General features: G+C 34.8%; 1 pseudogene; it reads right to left on the bottom strand.

Annotated features, from left to right (window-relative positions):
- Positions 1-12,032: 12,032 nt before the first annotated feature.
- On the bottom strand, positions 12,033-19,755 carry LOC149532855 (uncharacterized; annotated as a pseudogene).
- Positions 19,756-23,839: the final 4,084 nt, after the last annotated feature.

The following is a 23,839-nucleotide window of genomic DNA, read 5'->3' on the forward strand; positions in this document are numbered from 1 at the left end:
CATCCGACTCATCATCAAAACATGAAATCCCAAACCTATCATGATGTGTTCAGTCGTATTGTCCTTGCTCCCACCACCTCCTATTCCAATGATGATAAAAATCTTGTTGACTATGAAGGGTATATTGAAAGCCTTAGAAACATTTCCCCAAGCATCCCACCAAATCCATCCATTCTTCCAAACTATCTAGTCATGCCATCTAATATCCCAGCTTCTCCTCCATCACCCAATCAACCAAGCTTCCAATCTTCCACCCCCATCACACTAGCTATTCCTGTCAATCCACCTCCACCTCCAACACATGAGTTTCCAAGGAATCTCCTAGAGGAAATACAAGGAAAGCCACCTCCAACAGTCGATAAGCCATGTCATCTAATCCAACCATGTGAAGTAGTCAGTGATGAAGCTTCCCCATCTATAATATCACCCCCATCTCCCATAGCTATCATCCCCATACCATCCATCAAATTGCTTAAAATCCTTCCACTTCCCGCAAGCATCAAATTCCCACCACTCATCGAATCACTCCAAATCCCATCCACATCTCCTCCTCCAAGCATTATCCAAATCCCATATAATGAACCTCATGCATCCACTCCCATCCATTCCTGTCAAGATCTTGTCCAAAAGCATGTTGAAATATCCTCTGACAGAACAGTAGATCTTGACATCCCACTTATTCCCCTACATGATCCACTTTTACCATCCCCTCCATATCTAAATCCTACCATCTTACTTACTCCATCTCAAGATCCCTTTCCCTCATCCCACCCAACTCAAGATCCTATCCTCCCATCTCCTTTTCTTCATAATCATACATCTCCCATAATCCATGATGATAGATCCATCGAAAAAGAACTAATTATCATATCCGAAGCTCCAACTCCTTCAGCTAGTAATGGACTCACATCTTGTGTTCCAAATAATGAACATCATATTGAAAAAAGAAATGAAAATTTATTTCTAGATGTTGGTATCCCCGCTATTCCTACATGGTCCCAAGTCCTTCCATCTCCACCCCAAAGTTCCCATCCATCTTATTCCGCATCTATTTTGGGCCCTCATCCTACTCCTTATCTCCAACCCTCCATTTTGGGTCCATATATCCCTTATCTAAATCCCACACCCTTTCCATCCATTTTGGGTCCTTACATACCTAATATGAATCCTTTATCCCCTCCATCTATTTTGGGACCGACACCTTCCCCGTTTCCATCTATCTTGGGCCCATATCCTTCCTTCCCTCCATCCATTTTGGGCAATTATATCCATCCATATCCTATGTTCCAATCTATCCTTCCATCACCTCAAATCCACTAGCTAGATCATCAAAGGCACTCACCCTTGAATCCCTTCCAACCTTTAAACCCTATCACTCCATCAATTATCCCTCCATCTCCTCCATGCTCTTGTTCCCATCCCATGGCTAATAGAAGCATATTGGATGCCAAAATACAAAAGCATAAATCCAAAAATCCACAAAAAACCAATTCTCAACATGTCCCTTCTAAAATACATGTTCAAAACAAGAAACATTTAATCCCAATCAAAGAAAAAGTCAAGAGGCCACAAAAGCCCAAGCTAAAAAAGTCAAAAATCATGTGGATACCCAAGATGCTCATAAAAGAAATGCATCTCAAAGAAAAATCTCAATTGGCATCCATTCATGCTACTCAAAAAGCCTCATCCATCCATCCTTCATCCAAATCCCCATATAAGCATCCTTCATCCCCCCAATCCACTTTTAGCCCATATGCTTCTTATCCTAAATTTCCCATCCTCCATCTTCCAACTCTACTTTTAGTCCTTATCTTTCTCTTCCTCCATTTTCTCCTCAACTTCGCTCAAAACCATCTTTCCCACTACTTTATCACCTCTCAAGGTGTGTGCCAATGATGATCTTTCCATTTGCCTCATCCATTTACCCACAAGCCTTATGTCTTCGCATCCATTATCTGTCAAACTCCCACCCACCATTCCACTTGTTCAATCCAATCCTTTTTCATCCATCCTACCAACATCTATGAGCCAAAAATAGCTGAAGAAAGCCAAAATCATTCCAGCTAAGTTGAAAGTCAAAAAGTCAAAAAATATATATATATAAAATAAAGCGTCCACTGGTGAAAACTTGGCAATTCAAGCGCCTTGGACAAGTACCATGATGAAAACTTGGCAAACAAGCGTCATGCGTAATCCCACCATCCCCAGCTTAGCCTATCACCCTCATGCTTTTGGTCATCTCTTGACATCCAACTCCATCTTCCAATCTATCCACCTATCCTCCACCCTTCATCTTCCATCTCACACCATCCACTTATCTCCTGCAGCTTCAGCCAACAATCCCAGCTATCATCCATCTCCCTAGCCCCTTCAGCTTTTTCCATCCTAGCTTCAATCCTATCACATCCATCATAAGACCTCCTTCCGCATGTTATCTTCTGATTGGGGGCACTATATTCCTTGGAGATCTTTTCTTGTCCACCTCCCTTGTCATTGGTATCTAGCTCTAGGCTATCCTCATGCAAACCCAATGTCATCTCTTTATATCCATCATAATCCTAGCTATCTACCATCCTATCCAGCCATCTCATCCTGCTCCTCTAGCTATCCTTGGTCACAAAATCTCTCATCATCATTGGATGCATCCTACCAAATCCATATCTCTCGCTATCACCCCACCCTTAGCTTTTGCATCTTGCACAACATCGAACCATCCTACTATCCTATCATCTTGAGCTTTTGCCTGCTTGTAACTATCTTGGTCAGCTTCAGCTTGAAAATATCATGGTCCATCAGCTTGTACATCCTCTTTAGCTTAGTACCATTGTATCTATACAGCTTTCGTTTCAGTTCCTCCTTGATCAGCATCTTGTACACATCGCACAACCCTTGGTTAGCTATTCCAATGCATCCTTTAACTAGATCTCCTGTCACCAAAGTGTTATCCTTCTTAGTTCAGCTTGCCAGACGCATCACTCATCTAGATCCATCAGCTTAGGTGCTCTCCAATAGATCCTTGCAGGATATAGCTTTCCTCATGTCTGATCTTGGTCCATTAGTACCTTGTCCTACCCATCTCGTTGGCAAACAGTTCTCTTTTGGATTCTTACTTTCTTTTGATTTGGACTCTTCCCTGTTGGGTCTTGAAATATCTTTTCCAAGAAATCTCCTTGTTCCCTCCTCAAGGTTGCCACGATCTTCCATATCATGGTATACTGCGAATAGGGTAATTAGAGCATAAGGTCTTGATCATGTCTTTTGTTTTCTTTTCTTTTCTACTTGTGGGTTACCTAGTGTCGGTTCCACTCTAATTCTTTCAAGATTCATGTGTGATGCTGGGGCAATCCTTGTGTGTTTTTTTCGAGTCAGTCTGTCAGTCCTCTAGACAGTTGGTGAAAAGGCCTTGATGTTCTTGGTAACCTTAGCAATTAACCAACAGTCCTATAGCAAATATAGTGCTCAACTACATGGTGGTACTTCTCTTTGAAGTATCCCCCCGCTCAAAAAGCTTCAATGGTTTTTCGTCATCTCCATTATCCCCCATCCATATCCAGCATCCGTCTCTCCTACCCCAGCTTATGCATCAGTATCTCTTTGAATCACTCCTCACCTTTATCTTTAGGGATCCACAATCCTATTCTTAGGGATCCACCAATCCAAATCAATCCACCAAGCCTCATCTTTCGTGATCCACAATCCTAGTCCTAGGGATCTCCGAAACTCATCTTCTGCCAATCTGACTCTTTGAAATCCTGTTGCATCAGCTTTTTAATCCCCTCATCCATCTCCCCATCCTAGATTCCTTTTATAGCGCTCCACTCCTTCATCCTTTGCAATCCCTGAGATCTTAAGCTTGCTTCCTCTTGTGCCTCTGATTCTCCCTTTATCATTCTCCCATAGTGAGAGTTTGAGCTAATTCAACCCCTTCTTTTTGCCAATCTGAGTTTCCTTGCTCATTCGAGATTCTTGTACTTTTCAAAAAGTTGTCGAGCCTCGCTTTCTCTCCCCGCCACCTTCTTGAGGGGGCATCTTGCAATCCATTCTCTCCTCTTTTGCTCTAGCCTTGGGCATCTTATTTTCTTATCTTTGATGCCATGCCACTTGCGGCATCACATCAAAGAGGGGCAAAATGTAAACACCTAAAAATCTTTTAGAAAATAAAATATTTTTATTTTTTGAAAAAAGTCCCTGATGACATCATCATTTATTAATTAATTATTTATTTAATTTATTTATTTATTTTTATTCCATTAAATATCTTTATCTTAATTAAAAATAATTAATTAAGGAATCCCTCCCAAAAAATTTTAAATCTTATTTAAACATTATTTCCTTATTTATTAATTATTTAATTAATAAATTGACCAAAAAACCCAAAAAAAATTTTAAAATATATTTTTTGCCCAAAACTTGGCCAATTTCCTTAAGACCACTAACCTCTTCCAAAATCTTCTAATCCTTCTTTAATTTTGATTAAAAACTAATCCCATCATTTCCTACCCCTAATCCCAACTCAAAATATTTAATTAAAATTAAATATTAATCCTCATGTTTATTAAAAAAAGTTTTAATAAATATCTCCTCAACCCAAACCCTTGAAATAAATAAAACTTTATTTATTTCCTAAAAATCTAATTTATCCTCATCCTAAGAAGTTTTAGACTCTTCTAGAAAGTCTTCATCCTCATCCTAGGAAGTTCTAGACTATTCTAGAAAGTCTTTATCCTCATCTAAAGTCTAGACTCTTCTAGAAGATTTCTTTAAACCTAATCCTAATCCCCTCCTAACCTTGTCACATTCCCTAAACATGGGTTAAGACTTACTAACCCAAGCCAAAGTTAACAAATATCTCCTCCTTCACCCACCCTCATTAAATGCCATCCACTTGCCTATCCCTAAAGCTAATCTTAAACCATCCTAATCCATCCTCTAATCATTTTCACAATCCTAAGCAAGCTTAAAACCTTCCTAATCAAGCCCAAGTCGAAATTGCTCTCATCTCTCTCAAAATATCTCAACCATAAAACTTTATGAAGCCCACTAGGCCATAAATGACTCTTTCAAGCCCTTTTATTGCTCTTACAAGTCATTATGAGGGTCTTTATGAAGATTTTATCCTTTGAGCCACCTTTGTTGACTCATCATTCCCCTTTCCTCCATCCTCTCACCATGTGACATGTGTCACTCCTTGATTGGTTGTAAGGAAGCACAATCCATGTGCTCTCCTCTCATGCAATCTGAGCCCTCCATGAGCTTTTTCCCATCCTTGCATCTTAGCCCTCAATCCCTCAAGCCTCTTGCCTATAAATTGGATCTTTCCCCTTTGCAAAATAACACAATCCATGAAGTAAAGTCATAATGCCATTTTAAGAAGCCATTTTACATCAAAACCATACACTCACACCCAAATTCCAACTCCATTTGAAGCCATTTTTGAAGCATAAGCTTGAGCATACATCCTATCTATTTAGACAAAGCTACTCAACAAGAGAGCTTCTCATTGAGAGAGCCCATTAATGGCTCATATTCTCAATTGAGAGCTCATCTTAGTCTATCTTGAAGTTTATGAATTTTGTTTAGTTTGTAGAAACTTTATTTAAATTTGGTTTCTATTAGCATACTAACATTGCTCATATACAATAGGTTGAAGGGGCCAACAATGCAAAATAAGCCAAACATGAAGAAAAGTTTCCTTGGACCTTGGAGTGAGCTAGTGGATTCTATTGATTATTATAAAGCTAAAATTAATGCACTGGTAAAGGATGTCACTACTATCTTGAAGAGGAATGAAGTGAAATTCCCCAAACTATTGTATGAAGGTAGAACTACAATAGAGAGAAAATAAGTGGCTTATCAGTATAAATCTATTGTAGACAAACGAGACTTGAACATGACTATTGTTGAGTTTATAAGGCAACTCAAAGAAAGAGGCAACTGGAAAGGAGATGGTGTACCATCTTCCATAAAAGGGTAGGAAAATAAGCATCAGTTGGCCAAAGAAGAAATCCATGTGAAGATGAAGTATTCCATAGTCAAAAACAAATCTAAAGCCGACAAGAGACACCTTTGAAGCTACAAAACATGATATGACAAGAGGAGGCCGCAGCAATGAAGGAGGTCTCTCATGCCAATAGAGGAACAAAGCATTAATTATTGGATCGCAAGCTTACTTTTCAATATGTAGTTTCTAGAGTTTACCAATAAATAGTTGGCCACAAGGTCTGACATGCAGCCTATATCTTCTAATACACACCCTTTCCATAAAGTCACCATTACCTATAATCTATGGTATTCGTCGCAACATGTAGTGGTAGTCCCACATTGTCTTTGTTCCATTTTACATTGGTGATTATAGACTAGACTGTCGTTCTTTGTTTAAATAAATCAAATTTGCTAAAGTGAACTACACCTATCCCAGGTGGCAAACAACATGTAAAATGAGGAAAGGAAAAAGGAAAGGGGTTTTTATAGTCCATGACACTATGCCATAGTTTTTGGGTTTATGTATGGTGACAGTGATATGGGACTACCTCGTACTCTTTTTCGAGAGGCACTTGGTGCTACAAACGAGGCGTACATACCCTACCCCCCAATGGGATTTGAACTTGTGACCTCTCTTTCAAGAGTACAAGTTCTCCACCACTAGCCAACACCCACATTAGAGAAGAGGCTCACGTGCTTGAGAAGAAATGTCTACAAGAAGGATAAGGGTTCGCACTTGAAGTGAAATGAGAAATGGGATTTAAAGATGCTAAGGAGATGCTCTACAGTGTTGACTAAGTATTGGATTCAACTTTTTCCTATCTGGGCAGTCGGCAAAAAAGGAAGTAACCTAGTTTTTAGTGCAAAGTGTAGAATAAAGAGAATGCTGCTTGGAAATTTGTGAAAATATGTTGTGCTTATGCTTGGATCAATCCATGATGGAGAAGTTTGAAACAAGGCTTGTGTAGCAAAGTTTTCTTAGTTTTAATCTTTGTTGCCCACCATTTAAGAGTCAGTTGATAGAAAAGTGAATGACTTGTTTTATTTATTTTTCCCCAAGTCTACGTTGTGGAAAAGGTATGTAGCATTTTTTTGGGGGGGTTATGAATTAACAATAGCTCCTCTATTTTATGTAAAATTCTTCCCCAATCGAAAATGGCTTTTGAATGTACCATGAGTAGTAGCATCAGCAATGAATATCCCTCATTCTCAGGTATGATCAGACTTCAATTTGAAAAAAGAAAGAATAAATGATATACATGTCAATGAAGGAAACTTAATCACACATTCACTAGGCATTGAAGCATAGTCATTTTCAAATACACGTACACACCAAAGGTTAAGTGTCTAAAAGACACATGATTTTGGAAGTTGTGGCTTGCGTGTTGGAGCCCGTGGATGGCCAGTTGGAGGCAACCATATGAATTTTGACCAAGTGACTAGATAAGGACCCTCACCAGGAAAAAGCCACCAAATTTCGATGGTCACCATGGCGCCATTAGAAAATGGGAGGATCTTGCTACTAGTGACATGGTGACCTCCCGAAAAATGTAAAATTCGATAGGATGGCATGGTACCCAGTAGTGGTGGTGAGGAAAAATTAGGATCTAACGAGTGGCAGCATGTAGTGAATCAAAAAGTGGTAATGGTCCAAGATCAGAAGGCACAAAATCATGCCACATGTTAGATCTGAGGGTAGTCACCACGTCACCAAAGCAAAGTTGCAAAAAAGTTATGCATGCAACATGGTGACTAGCTAGTTGGTGATGACATGGCACGATGATGTGGTGAAATAGATGACAAATGAGATAATGTCATGTGTCAAGGTAGTCAAACCAAGTTTGACCCAAATGAAAAATAGAGGAAAAAATCAAACTTGAATAAGAAAATTAATTTTTTATTTTTTCTCCCCATGCAAGAATTTTAAATAAATTTTGATTTAATTCTAAAGTTTTGACTTTAGGAAATAAAAAAATTTTCTTGCATAAATTTAAAATGAAGTGCAGTCTTGAGGTCATAGCAGGAGCTGATTTTTAAAATTGAGATATTGAGAATTCTTGATAAGAAAATATAGGCATATTATATATCACTAGAACTGGGAAAAGATGAATTTTCTGATTCTAGAATTTGTTTTTGCATAGGTTGTCACTGGTTTGAGTTATGCAAGGTTTTGTCTTAGGTACCTGATTTCCAATTTCATTCAATTGGGGTGGTTCAGATCCAATTTGCAGTAAAATGATGAACTGAATAAACATAAAAGGCAACATGAACATAGTTATGGGTGAGTTTTGTCATCTCCAAATTACTTGAATCAAAGCATTATCAATTTTTCATGATGCTTTCAGATATTTTGGCAAACAGAATGGTTTTCATCATTAAATGAGAGATATTTCAAGTTTGTTACAAGATAATGATGAAAACCAAATTAGATCTTATAGGTAGAAAGATGGGATGTTCTACAATAGCAAAGAATGGAGATTCAAGTGGACACATGTCAGACACAAAAAATATTTGGGAATTCATTCCTCTATATCTTTATCTTTCTCACTCTTTGTAAGGGTTCTAGTTTTGAAGAAATTTCTCACTGTTGTGATACCTAGGTTGTTGTTGGTTTTACTTCTTGTCTAATTGAGCAGAGCTCTAGCAGTGAAGGTCGCACATCCACTCTTGTGCAAGTTTTAGTTTCATTTTATGTCTTGTTTCTCTGAGATCATGTGATATATCTTGAGCTTCATTTAGTATTACTAGTTTAATGTATTTGGTATTTCCAAGGATAAATACAAAAGGGGATTTACAATGAATTATCTATGTTCTTTTATTATTTCTCCTAATTCTTCATATGCTATCACTTTTGTGATTGAATGAATAAGGTTCATTGAATCTAATGCAGCTTAGATGATTTATGTATCAGATCTATTGTTGCTTTTAACTGAAGGAGTTAAGTAAATACTTCAATGATTTGATAGGGTTTCTAGGTGTAGGGAGTGGATACTAATAAGAATGGAGTTTTGGATATTTTTGTTGATAAACTTAATTGTAAGGCAATCAAGTTAGGTCATCTTGCTAGTAGTGACTCTATGTTGCAATGGATAAGGCACTGGTCACTAAATCAGATGCAAGCTAATATGAAGGTTATTTGCACAAATCTTTATTAATCAAAATTATTTCAATTCTATTTGTTTTGTAGTGAGCTGAAAGGAACTAACCCTCACTGAGATTATGGATTCATAGGTTATGGTTTGTAGTTATCTCATTCCTATGTTATTGCATAAGTATCATAAGACAAAAGGGTTTCATATGTTGTTATTAGATTTAGATTATATGTTTAATTGCACTAGTACCATATATTAGAACCTCAAGGTTAACCCACCTAGGTTTTGCAAAGCCTAAAGTGAAGAAGGAGTTATGCCTTACAGGTAGCCCAAGATTGTAGTCGAGTGCATCCCTCATAGGAATTTGCTAGCCTTAGATGTATTAGTCTAGTTTCTTGGTTAATTTCAAAACTATTAAATCAGGAGCCAACACCTAACAAGGTTGAACCTAGGGAAAGAAAATAAATAAATTTAAAAACAAAGATTTTAGGTTATTTCAAGTCAAAAAATCTAGATAGTAAAGTTCTTTCTATGTGGGGTTTCAATAGTCTACTACCACCAAATTCTTGAACTCTTAACATAAATGTCACGTCATTATAGGGAGAATAAAATTCATTGTAATACTAGAGCTTATTGGTGAAGCTACTAGTTTGAAATTCATGGATGGATGAAAAGAAAGAGTGTAGAGGACTATGTCTAGTTCAAGAAGAAATTGTTTATCAATAAGGAGAAGTCACTGATTGTGAAATCTATGAATGGGTATGATTGTCTATCTTTAACTTAGCATTTTTATATTGTTTATCTTTGGTTAATGGATTTTTTTTCTCTTGAAGGTCACTTCATGACCTTTCAAGTTTATCACCTTCCCATATTAAACCTCCTTAGACATGGTGAAAAATGTTAATGTCCCCTTCTTTCTGTATGTGCAATTTAATTATAGGATCAGTAATGGGGCCAATCCCCCCCTTTACTAGGATCTCATTTGTGCTCCTTACCAACATGTTTATTTTGATTCCCCTTGTGTGGGTCATTGAATCACTTTCCCCAAGAAAAACCAAGTGAAGCACAACTCCTCTATGATCATTGAAGAATTAGGTTATGCCTCCTAGAAGAAAGTAACCCCAAGGTCCTCATAAAAATGGAGAATAAACCTAAGAATCCTCAAATCAACAAAGAAAGAACTCTCTCTTTTGAAGAGATTCTTCTTTCTATTGCCCATGCTAAAAGAAAATTTATCTTTCAAAGAGTATCCTTGTTAAAATTTCCAAATGCAACACCATTGAAAAACATTTTTATGATGTGTAAAAACATGTGCAATGAGGACACAAAATTAGAAGATGGAGGAAAATACCCTATATTAATAGAGAGAATGTATGACTCTAGCATAGGTGAAAGAGGTTTGTCAAGACTAAGAAATAACTAAAGGAATGGTCTAAAAGAGAAAGTTGATAATAATGAAAATCAGAAAGTTATGGAGGATGAAATAGTTTACAAAATTGATCAAGATTACCAAAAAACCTAGAAGACATTGATTCTAAGGATGTGGACTACTAATTTGTCGAAGTGGAGGATAGTCAACAAGAAATGGATGATAGCTAGATGGTGGAAATAGAAGTGGACATTAAGGTGGAAGACATGGCCCTTGAGAAGAAAAAATTACATCATGAAGTCGAGGAGAACACTAAGTACACTCCTAACTTGGTACAAAATTTTCTAGATGGGTTGAACCATAAAATGCAAGGATACATTTAGACCGTGCCAAATATTAATCATCGCCTTCAAATACACTATACTAGAACTAGTCACCAACTTGAAGTTTTGATCTGGCATAATGCATCTTTGTTCATTTTAATGGGAGATGATGCAATGACACTATCACAAGGAAAAGTAAACTCAAAAAACCTAGGAAGGATAATGAAGGAAAGACCATGGAAGAATAGAAGGAAGAAGAGCATAAAGAGTACAATGAAGACCTCAAATGCCTTGCTATAAACTAGGAGGAAATTAAAATTTACTAATGGGTTTTTTGTTGTTGCTAGTCATTGGGGTCTATTGCTTTATTTTGATATTTTGTGGACCTTGTTTAATTTTCTTGATAAAAACTTTGTTAATTTTGTAGATACTGCTAGTTTTTGTTTATAAGCTTAAATGCTAATATCACTAGTTAAATGTTAGACTAGATGGATATTATAGTCTTTTATTAAAGAGCAAAACTTGGTTTATAGTAGATTCAAAACCCCATAAAGTTAGACTCAATGGATATTATAGCTAAGACTTGATGGATATTTTAGTTACTGTTTATAGTTTTAGTAGTAGTAACTCTTAGAACAATGATGGCTTTTGCTTATTTTTTCTAAAGGTAGTGCACTAGGCTATAATGGTTGATGTTGTGCTAGCTATTCGACTGGTCGTGATGCCCCTTGTATGTGTTAGTTTCTTGATGCTTGGTTGTTTTTCTTGAATTCAGGGCTCTCTTCTACCTTCTTAATAAAAAATTATGTTGACATTTTTATTTTTATTATTATTTTATTGATTTTTATTCTCTCACATTTCTTCTTATCTCTCTCTTTAACCATCTTTTTAAATGTATTTTCTTTATTTTTGTTTCATTTAATTTGTTCCCTTTGTAAAATTATATATACTTTCCTAATTTCTATACTCTTTCTTAAAGAAAAAAAATTAAAAATTAAAAATTATAGAAAGCTTTGAAATAAGAAAATACATAATTTCCACCTATAAGCTTTCATCTACCATTATATACAATATTAATGTCAATTACAAGGGAAAGCTTGTAATATAATAATATAAAATACATAAAGGATAGAGATTATCAATTGATAATTATAGTTTTTTGTTTCAATGTCACCAAAGATGGTCCGTAATCACTTGTTGTAAATAACTCTATTGAATGGAGGAGGCATTGTTGGGCGAGAGAAGCAATTGACATTAGATATTATATTAATCAGTAATCCATTGTTGGATTATCATTATCTCCTTTTGTCATTGTTCTTTCAGCCAAATTGCATCATCATCATTACTCGACACAATATCTTCACAATGTGTTCCTGTGTGGCATTCAATTCTTATAAGATAATACCATTTCTCTTTCATTGCAGAATGGAGAACCAAACAAATTCTATACTAACTTACCATCTTTGGTTGCCAAAGCTACAATGGTTTCAAAAATATTCATGTTGTGGGCTTTTCACACCATCACCCCATTGCAAATGGGGGGCCCCCTTTTGTCTCTTGGTCTTGTCCTTTTGGCTTTAGTTCTTGGTAGTATTGGGCTCAATCTTCTAAAGTTCCCTCTTTCAAATGAGAATTGGTAAAATTGGCCAAGTGTGGAAAGCATTATCCATGTGGCTCTGAGAATGGAAATGATTTGCTTGTTGGAGAATTGATTGTCTTGACTTACTATTTTTTAGAAAGTATATTTTTAGTAAGTCTATTTTTAGTAAATGTCACTGCCTCTCGGACTAACCTTATTTTTCCTTTGGGACAACTTACAATTTTTAGAAAGTCTATTTTTAGTAAGTCTATTTTTAGTAAATTTCACTACCTCTCAGATTGGCCTTATTTTGACTTTGGGACAACTTACTATTTTTAGAAAGTCTATTTTTAGTAAATTTCACTGCCTCTTAGATTGGCCTTATTTTGACTTTGGGACAACTTACTATTTTTAGAATGTCTATTTTTGGCATGTCTATTTCTGCAACAAGTGAGCTATGGTTGATAAAGAACCAAAAGGGTACATGTGTCTATATCCAAAAGAATGAGCAAGCATGACAATCAATGAAAAAAAATGGTTAAGTCTGGAATCACCCATGAGATATCCAAAAGTAGAAAGGCGTGAAAATAATAGGAAAAATGGTTGTCGCAAAATTCTTCCATCGTGGACAAAATCCAAGATCACTCAAAAATCTTACCTTGGATAAAAATGGTTATTGCAAAATTCTTCCATCATGGACAAAATGCACAATCTCTCAAAATATCCTACCACGGAGAAAAATAGTTGTTGCGGAATTCTTTCATCATGGAAAAAATCCACAATCTCTCAAAATATCCTGCCATAGAGAAAAATGGTTGTTGCGGAATTCTTCCATCATGGATAAAATCAAAGATCACTCAAAAATCCTACCTTGGAGAAAAATGGTTGTTGCGGAATTCTTCCATCATGGACAAAATCCACGATCTCTCAAAATATCCTACCATGGAGAAAAATGGTTGTTGCAGAATTCTTCCATCGTGGACAAAATCCAAGATCACTCAAAAAATCTTGCCTTGGAGAAAAATGGTTGTTGTGGAATTCTTCCATCATGGACAAAATCCATGATCTCTCAAAAAATCTCACCTTGGAGAAAAATGGTTATTGTGGAATTTTTCCATCATGGACAAAATCCATGACCACTCAAAATTTGCACAAGCAAGAGAATTAGAAATCATGGAAGCAAAAATGGCTAAGTGTTGAAAATTTCTCCTTCATGAAAGCAAAAATGGCTAAGTATTGGAGATTTGTCCTTCATAGAAGCAAAAAATGGCGAAGTGTTAGAAATTTCTCCTTCATGGAAGAAAAAATGCTAGTGTTGAAAGTATCTCCTTCATGGAAGAAAAACTGGCTAAGTGTTGACAATTCCTCCTTCATGGAAGAATGAAAAAGGATTAAGTGCTGGAAATTTCTCCTCCAAATCTTGAATTTCACCCTCTTCAAGTGTGTACCCAAGACTAGAAAAATGATTGATGATGATTAAAAAAGAGGGAATTCTTCAAAATGTAAGAAAAGGCATAACAATGAATTGAAAGCATTTGAAGAAAAAGGAGAAGAAAGCTCTAGTTCTAAAAATTCAAGAAAGACGCTCAAATCCAAAATTCTAGTACCAAGATCAAAGTACTAAGTGATCTGGTCCCAGACATTCTAGGTTCAAATATCAAAGTTCAAATCCAAAAATCCAAGAACATGGCGAAGGAAGTTCAATATGAAGAAATTCTAGAGTAACATAATCATCAGCAAGGGATTCCAATCCATTTTAAGGAGATAAATTTCCAAGCAAGTACATGGAAGACGAGAATGTTCGAAGAGAGATTTTCAGAAAAGTCAGTCAAAGTTGGATCTTAGTTAAAATGATGCAGTTGGAAAAGACTTGAGCTTACATGGCCTCCATCATCATTTCATGGCATCCAATTATCTTTGATGAAGAACTGAGGTCTCCAAGTCAAACTTCTATGCATTCAGAGAATGCAATCATGAATAATTTATTCAAGGAAGACTGAGCATTTATTGAGTAATGGACATGCATGGTGGATATTTATTGCACCCCACTCCTTCTTAAACGAGCATGCGTAGTGGGCATTTATTACCCACTACAGTAATGGATTCCTTGTTGCATTAATGTAGATTCCTTTCCTTTGCCCTAACCCTAATTAGGGCTGATGTGGCACAGTCTTGGCCATCAGTTATTGTGATCATCGAGGCCACCTATTGTAATTGAGGACCTATATAAAGGCCTCATTTCTCATTTGTAAAGGAGAGATTTTTATGAGATTGTTGCTATGAGTTACTGAGATAATAAAATTTTCATTGGAATTTGGTGGATACTTGACATGTCTTAGTGCTTGCTTGTTCTCCTAAATTTCTTCAATTAGATTAAGTTTAGCATAGTCAATGTGTGGTGATTACAATGAAGAATATGAAGGTGTATTGATGAGTTCTTTTGGTTCATACTTTTGACGTTTTAGTGATTCTAACTCATTGTGTAAAGTTAGCCTGAACCCCTTTCATGCATATGCTCAACTTCTATCCTTCGTATACATTTTTCTTTATGATGGTGTATGTAGTGATATAAAAATCTTTGGCATAACCTTTGAAGATTGCATCAGTTCAAGCATAGTTGTAGTATAACTTGGCAAAGTGGAATTTGGTAAATTGAGGAATTTGTCCACTAGAGTACTATTTGTTGTTATTACTAGTCTTAGGATTAGAATAAAATTCCTAAACCCCATCTTATTTAATTTCTACATATTTTGTGAAATTTTCAAAAAGCACTTCATTGCAAAACCTTAAGATAGCTCCCACATCCAGTATGGCTTGAAATGAATCTAAATAAACATGTCAGGCCCCTTGTGATCATCAACAAATCACATCAACCACCGATCTTATCCACAGTCAAGACCTGGCATTAAAGGAACCTTGAAGTCATTGTATGATCTTCTAGCAATCTTAGCATACACAAGACTTTATTCAAGAGAGGATAAGATATTTCAGTATTTTGTTCTACTATTTGGTGGGTCATAAAACACACATCAACAATTCGCCAATACGCTAAAATTTCATCCAGAACATGCGCAATTAAATTAAATTAACAACCGATTCAAAAATAAATAATAAGATTAACGGGCATTAAAACTCATAAGAAAAACAGTTTACCTTCCAGTGCTCCATGGATCTCTTAATCAATTGGAGAAGATGATATTGCTTCCAAATTGTTTTAACACTCTGTTTATGTCCTGCACGTTAATTGTAGCTACTCATATCTTAATAAAAACGAATCAAAAGCATGATGCCCCAGCATCTGTGTAACTGTAATTATAGCTTAACTAAGATAAACATTTCTCGAGACAATTCCACAGTAAGTTAAAAATTACATACGTGTCCTCCGAATTCAGTTGCTGCCCAGTGTGGGCGGGGCACAACTCCGTATTTTTTGTAGCATTCACTTGAGTAAGAATTGATATCAAACACGGAGGGCCGTAACATTGTTGTCCCGCGGGGATTGCTTATTGGAAACACTATTTCGGTGCAAGTCTGCAGATTAAGAAACTATGTTAGACATGGACAGCATAAATATTATATCGTTTTTGTTCTTAACAAGAAAGAATTCTTAGAGACCTGCCATTCCCATCCGGGATAAGTCACTGGACTCAAATTCAAGCATGTGAAGGGTGTATTTGCTAATCTTTCTCCAGATGCAGATCTGCAGTAAGTTATGGTTGTGTCAGAGAACTAAATCAACGAGAAACATAATTGGTAGTGTTTGGTTAGCGGGCTTAATTACTCCTTTAACAAGTTCAAAATTGTATTGTGTTGCGTTATCGTATATATCCTCCAGAATATCGTACAGGGCGCTCTTATCCGTGATATTTCTGCAGGAGGAATACCAAGATAACAGATTTCGATCAGCACTATACTATTTTCTAGACAAAAAGGTATGTTTGATCAAAGTTCAAAAATTTGATTTTTCTACAATTTTAGCATTTATTCTTCATGATCTCCATGTTTTGTAATGGAAAACAGTAAGAACTGAGAAAAAATTTAATATAAAAATAAAAATAATAATTTGACTTTTGGTGCATACTGTCTCAAGAATTGTAAGCACCACCTTTACTTACTGGCAAGTGTTGAATATTTTGCTTAGGTTTTGCAAGCCTTGGGAACTCGACGCGGTTTCATCCATCATACCCCACGATTAATTGATTCTTCTTGAGCAGATCTCACTTGCATTCTGCGCCGTAGTCTAAAATGTCAAATTTGATTGTAATAATAGTGAGAGTAAGCTGAAAGAGATGAGTGAGCATACTCTGAAAACGTTTGTGACAACACTACCAAAGCTATAGGTTGGTTTTATGTCATCGAAGTAGAGGAGAGGCGCAAATGATGCGAGGGTGTCAATTGTTATGTCATCAAAATAAATAGAACACTTAACATTCATTTAATCTTACGTACTTAAAACATAAAAAATTTGATTTGTGTGAAGTGAATCCTTACTCACTTCCACCATAAGATGCACCAAATACAATGACTGAACAATTGTCAGCATTTAATGTTTTATTCAAATTGACAATAATGGTGGTATAATCAGCCAAGGCCTGCATGGATGTGAAATAACCCATCGTGCTCACATTTGCACATGCTTCCTTTTCTCCCCCAAATGGCATTAACGTCCCATAATTGCGGTGTTGTATATCTTACAACAAGTAGCCCTAATACTAGCAATCGCACTTTAGTGTGCAATAGGTACACCATATTTTGGTGTAAAATATGTTCCTAACTAACATAAACGAGACATTTCATTTGTTCTTCACCTTTAATACAATATGTTTGGTAATCAACAAGCACCTTGATAAATAGGCGAGAGAGTGAAAGGAGCAAAAATTAATGTGCAAGCCTCTTCCATTGCAAAAAAGAGCACCTTTGTATTTTGAAAAAAGTTTCCAAGTCCCATGAATTTGTGAACAAGTTGCTTTGATTTCCCAATTCATCCAGTGTATGGTCCATTTTTATGTGTGCATGCAATGTCATTTAAACCTGTGTAGATTACAAATTTTTAATCAAATTTAAATTTCATAATTTAGCATGGACATTAACATGGCATAGCAAAAAAGCAATCAATGGTAGTGGGAAAGAAATGGCATACATGAAGTTGTTGATCAATTTGCAAGAATATTTTTTTACACAAATAATTGTGCCCATTGCTAAACCTTGTTCAATGATTAAATCTATGTACTTGTCTGAAAGAAGATTTGAATGAGTGTGTGTACCATCTGACAGTTGAACTTGATATTTGGTAATTGTAGAATTAGGTTGTTGAATAGAGTGTGAAGATGTAACTTGTAAGTATGGATCAATAATAGATGAGCCTACAAGAATCTCAGCTAGTCCACCGCTAGTTAAAGCAACCATCATCAGATTAAATGGAAAAGGAATACAAGACCCTAAAAATAAGTCGATATGATTTGATTAGGCTATCTAAGATCAAAATTTGTGTTCTTAAAATACATGATTGAGGACAACTAAATTTATCTGAATAAGGTAGATGTATTTTTCTGAAAATAGCATATTTTTGTACATATAGCTTTTTTCTTTCCAACTCCTTAAATTACACGTGAGAAAGGGAAATAGCCTTGCAATATTTTATTGTAGAATTGCATATGTTTACATTATTTCCTCATATCTAAGTCATACTAATATTATCTAGCCTACATCCAATTTCATTGGTGGAAGCAATTTTCTATAAAAAATCATCTTTTTCATTTCATGTACGAAACATGTACTTTCATGTCTATACCAAGGTTACATATGTTGAAAATTGAAACCTGGATAGTTACATTATAAAAGTTGATAAATGCAATGGTCTCCAGGTTACATAGTATGAAAGCGAGAGAAATGATCACATTTTATTCAACTGCCTCTCATATGTGTCAACTATTGAGGGTGTATCACCATTTGCATAGTGTTGGTCATAATAGATCTCCCTAATGAAAGTGAAAAGCACCTCCAATTTAGTGCAACCATTCAAAAGTTGTATGACATTCACTTCTTCCACATGAGGCAAAGAGAGACAATTTGGTTTGAAGTTATTCAAAATGTCATGGCCAAATCATATGTAAGAACCAAAAATGATAAACATTGACCAATATAATTTTAATGTCTTTTTTCATTATTTATTTTTTTAGAGTTTTGTCGTATGGTTTAATCTAGTGCTTGGAATTTGAGCTTTATGTTTGTTTATGCTATTTACTCTCAAAATAGTGTAGTGATTTGAATTTGAGTTTAATATGTATTTATGGTATTTACTATTAAAATGTTTATATAATATTTAATATGATATATCTAATAGTATATGTATCTAATTATATTTGATTACAATATATGTTAACTTGTTATTTGTCTTATTTGATGATGTTATGTACATAACTAAAAGTTGATAGAAAACAAAGAAAATGAGTAATAAGGAAATAATTATGTACAAAATGAAAGTTAACAGAATGACTGTTGACAATGCAATGTGAGGCCAAATTAATGATGGGACAATTGAATGATTGTTCATCATGCAACGGACGCCCAAGATGTAATGGATGGTCGTCAAAGATTTCCTCCTTGTTGAACAGTGTAAAGCTTTAAAAAGATCTACGTTTCAAATCGTTCCAATAGTAGTCATTTACTCTCCATGGCTGTCAACCATTGGAGGTAAAATTTAGCTCTTCACATTCAAGTAGGAAACGCCTACGGCATAAATATACTCCTTAAAGCAGAATTTCAAATAAAGCTTTAAAAAGATCTACGTTTCAAATCGTTCCAATAGTAGTCATTTACTCTCCATGGCTGTCAACCATTGGATGTAAAATTTAGCTCTTCACATTCAAATAGGAAACACCTACAGCGTAAATATACTCCTTAAAGCAGAATCTCGAAAATATACTAAATTTGTTCTCTAATAATCAGTATGCAATTAAAGAGAAATCGTTGCACTACCTCTATGTATACCAGAAGAGCTTTGAAGTTATGAGCCTGTTCTATTATAATACCTACATTTAAGTCGCCTGTAATGTCTTGTTCATCACCCAACCATACAAATATTGGAGAATTGTTTTGGGCCCCACCCCAACTGGAATTTTCCACGAAATATCTCTGGGGAAAGGTTTGATAGCTCTCTGACGTGTATGCAAAATGGTCCACAACTTGGGTATAGTTGTACGAGACCAAACTTGTACTCGAAACTGCAGAATTAGTGATTCGAGATCTCTTTAAACTTTTCGGAAAGCTACCACGCATACGATTCCTCCTGACAGTTGATGGCATCCCCTTAAACCCATCAATTCTCGAACCACGGATCATTTCCGAAACATAAACCAAGATAACCAGAATTGTATAAAGAAGACCCAAACTCAACAGATAGAATTTCATTTTGTATTGATAGCTGCAAAACTATTCTGAGAAAGTTTTAATGAATCGCGTCTTCTGTGAACGATATATACAAAGATTTAACTCTATCATATATATATCATTTCACACGTATTGTTTACTTGAAATTTATAATATCGATGGAACTTACTGTAAATAAATGACTCCTCGTAAACACGTAGTCGACGATCACAATGAAGATCGTTAATTTACCTCAATGCTTTGTCGACATATTCTCGACTTCAAGAACGTTGTACTTTAGTGGTGGTCGACTTATTCTGGAGTACAAAATCTTGTATGTGCTACAGATGGCGATTTATGCTCAAGCATAAATATACAGAGAATTAGACAAAATGCAACAGCAAACACAAGAAAGAATTTTATTCATTCAATCTCTGAAACGATCACATTTCTGAGAAGTAGAGCTAAGGGTAGAAATTAAAGTTGCAATCTGTAGTAGAAATTATAGAAATATCATGCAAAACAAATTTTGAGAAGCTATGCCAACTGATTGTTAAAGTGGTCAATGGAATTGAAAGAACATATTATGGTGGTGAAGACATGATCATCATTTTTTACATTGAGGATAAGATGTAGACAAGTATCAATTATCTATATATTCATCGTTCATAGTTGAAGTTGAGACTCATTATCTGTTTTTGGAATTTTAGAAACTAGATCTTGTAGACTCGATGTTGTTAGATCATTCAATGTAACAAAGTCTAAAACTTGACAAGTCACTATAGTCTTTCATATTAACTAACACTATTCAATGTGTCAATCAAGTTTTGTTCCTATTTTCTCTTCTATTTCATATTGAGATTTAAGGGTCACTACGACATACAAGGGTGTTGTTCTATTTAAAACAAAATTCATATTTTGTGTTTAAAATATAAAATATTAATTTAATTATTTGAAGTTAAAAAAGTAATATTTTTAAATTTTCTTAGTTTTAAAATTAAGACAAAATCAAACATGTATTCTCCTTAAGGAAAAAGACATGCATTTTCACTTTTGTAGGTGACAAGCGACCAAGGTAGAGGAATGACATAGAAGTAAAATTTTAAAATAGTTTTTAGAAATCTCTTGTTGGAGACAATAGTTGCAAGATATATGATTTTCTAGAGTGAGATGTTTTTAGATTTGTAGAAGAGGCTTTTGTCAAATACTAAAAAAATATGGTTGTTTCAGTTTATCTACCTACTTCATTACTTAATACATATTTTTCAAATGTGTTTGGTTAATGTTTATCTACAAGGTAAGAGGCATCTTCTTTCTTTTTCCTCACAACACATCTTCTTCAAAACTACGGTTTTGATGTAGAAACACTAAAGATTTACACTAATCATACATTTGCAGGTATGTGTATTTATATTCTTTAAATGGACATTATTTTTTTGGGTTTAATAAAAATGAAACAACCCTCTAAAATATCTACAAGTTATAAATGCTCTAATATAAATCTCCCTCGGAAAAAATATCAACATCACTCCCTCTTTCTTCTAATTTGTTAGTGTAGCCTGCATTTGGACCTTGAGCAATTGAGGAAAATAAAATTTCTTGGGTTGCATCATGTCTTCATCAAGCAAACGGGTAGAGGGGAGGTTTTAGCAACAAAAGCAGTGAATAGTTTAGGCATTATTGTATTTTGGCTCTATAATTTAAGATTATATTGTTCTATCACAGTATATGGTTATTTCATTAAGGGTATCTAGTTCTATTAGATCACAGTTGCACTATAGTTTAATATATAAAAGACTTGTCCTCATCCCCATTAAAATACAACTGAGATGTAAAAGAGAAAGAAAAGCCCAAAGCAGTACTATCATGAATTAGATAATTTTGGATTTCAATGAGATCCTAAATAAAATAGTATTGTAGATTGATATATTTCAATGAAACACTAAGAAAAATAGTATTATGATTCTAATATTTCCTTATTTCAAATGAAACCTTGAGTAAAAATGAAATAGTAGAATGAGTTTGATAATTGTTTGACATTTTTGAATTAGAAGATATGGACATAGACAAAAGATTAAGTTAGCCTAAGCAAGGTTAAGTGGTTCTTCTGTAACTTAGTGTAGTAGTATGTAGATGAAGTGGGTAGAAATAGGGATGTCTTAGAGAATTATGTGGGGTAGAATTAAAGCCATGAAGGAGGATAAATTTCTTCCATTAAATTTTGGAATTCAAACTAAGTAGATGAGACATAATTTGAAGCAAAAGGAAATTAATGTTGTTTCCTATACTGGGAAATTTTACAAACTCACTATTAGGGGTGGATTAGAAGATGAAGATGAGAGAGTGGTGAGGTACCTCAGTAGATTGAGGTATAACATATAAGGTGAGATAGGGTTGAATGTTCCAAAGATCTTAGGTGAATGCTTTTAGTTAGCAATCAAGGAGAATAAAGAGTGAAGAGATTATAAGAAAGGAAACATGGTAGAGATAGAGGAGATACAATTAGTGATGGGGGTAGTATACCTACATAATAATATTAGAGTCAAAATGATAAAAAAAAATGGGTAAGGAAACAATTTCAAAACAAATATGAAGATATAGAAGATGAGGTAGGTTTGGGTCAATACAAGGATCTAATATATTTACAAGAAGATGTTATAATTCTAATGAAGTGGGTTACCCCTTATACAATTTTCCCATGAATGAATAGAAAATTTTGAGGGAATACAAGAGGCTACACTTGGTAGAAGAAGAAGAATCAGAGGAAGTGAATGTTGGAAATGTTGATCTAGTCATGGAAAATTATTTCCTCATGTTTAGAGGGAGTCCATGTTGCAGCAACCACTATAACCAAGAGTGACTATCTTAAGGCCATAATGTAAAGTGAAGGTAGAATTGGTAAAATGATTATTCATTAAGGTTGGTATGATAATTTGGTATCTTATGTGATGGTTAGTACGTTGCACTTAGAGAGAATTCCTCATAGAAGACCCTATAGGGTAGAATGGGTGAATAATAATCAAAGCCTTTTGATTCAAGAATAAGCCTATGTTGAGTTTACTATTTAGGATTATCATGATGGAGTCCTATGTGATAGAACTCACATAACATGTTATCACATACTTTCGAGAATAACTTAGAAATATCTAAGGATACATATGATGGGTATCATAATACTTATATTTAGCACATGGATGGAAATAGATTTATACTAACCCCTTTTCTTTATGGTAAAGAATTTGATTCATGTATCATATGTTTTGAAAATAGGAGTATATACGATTTCAAATTCTTGGTGTCAAGAGAAAACAATGTAATAGTTTGCAATGTGAGAAGATTTGATTAAAACAAGTTGGTTTGGATAACAAACAAAAATAGTAGCTAGCTAAGTATTACAAAAGTATACAAAGAAGTGTGATGGTAGATACAACTCTGTGTCCAAAATATGTGTAGGTAATAGTAGAGATAGTATGATACTAAAGGATAAGCAAAAAGATTATTTGGGCCTCAAAAAGATAGATAAATCATTACAACAATAGTCATAGTGTTACTGTAATAAATGGGAATTTTATAATTATTTGTATCTAATATTTTTTATCAATTTAATTCCCATAGGTGGTAAACATTTGACTCATTTACTAATTCGACATTACAATAGATACCTTTGGAGAAGTCAAGATATAGAGATCCACAAGAAGGATGGGAGGATTGAATATCAAACCCATCTTCTCTTAGGAAAATAGTTCTTTTATAGGAAGGAATAAAGTATAGGTGCACCGTATGACCCATGGAGCTCCTTGATATCACCAAGATATGGAAGATGTCATCAAGGGTCTAAAAGGCCTAATTATAATGTACTTGAGCCAATCATGGCCTTTTAATGTAATGGAAAACACATTTTGAACATGAATCCTAATGGTTCTTATAAGGACTATAGGATGAAACAATGTAATAAGGTTATGAGTAGACAACCTAAGGATATAATGCATATATTTAATATTTAATGATATAATAAGACAAAGAATAAGGCCTTTTCTCAGTTTTTGGAACCTAGAAAACTATTGTTTACTATTTACAAGTTTTATATTTTGAATCCTAACACCTAGTTAGGTCTAGGCTAGTAAGA

Source organism: Cupressus sempervirens, chromosome 10 (assembly GCF_028749045.1).
Source record: "Cupressus sempervirens isolate cs-2001-9-10 chromosome 10, ASM2874904v1, whole genome shotgun sequence".
Taxonomy (NCBI): Eukaryota; Viridiplantae; Streptophyta; class Pinopsida; order Cupressales; family Cupressaceae; genus Cupressus; species Cupressus sempervirens.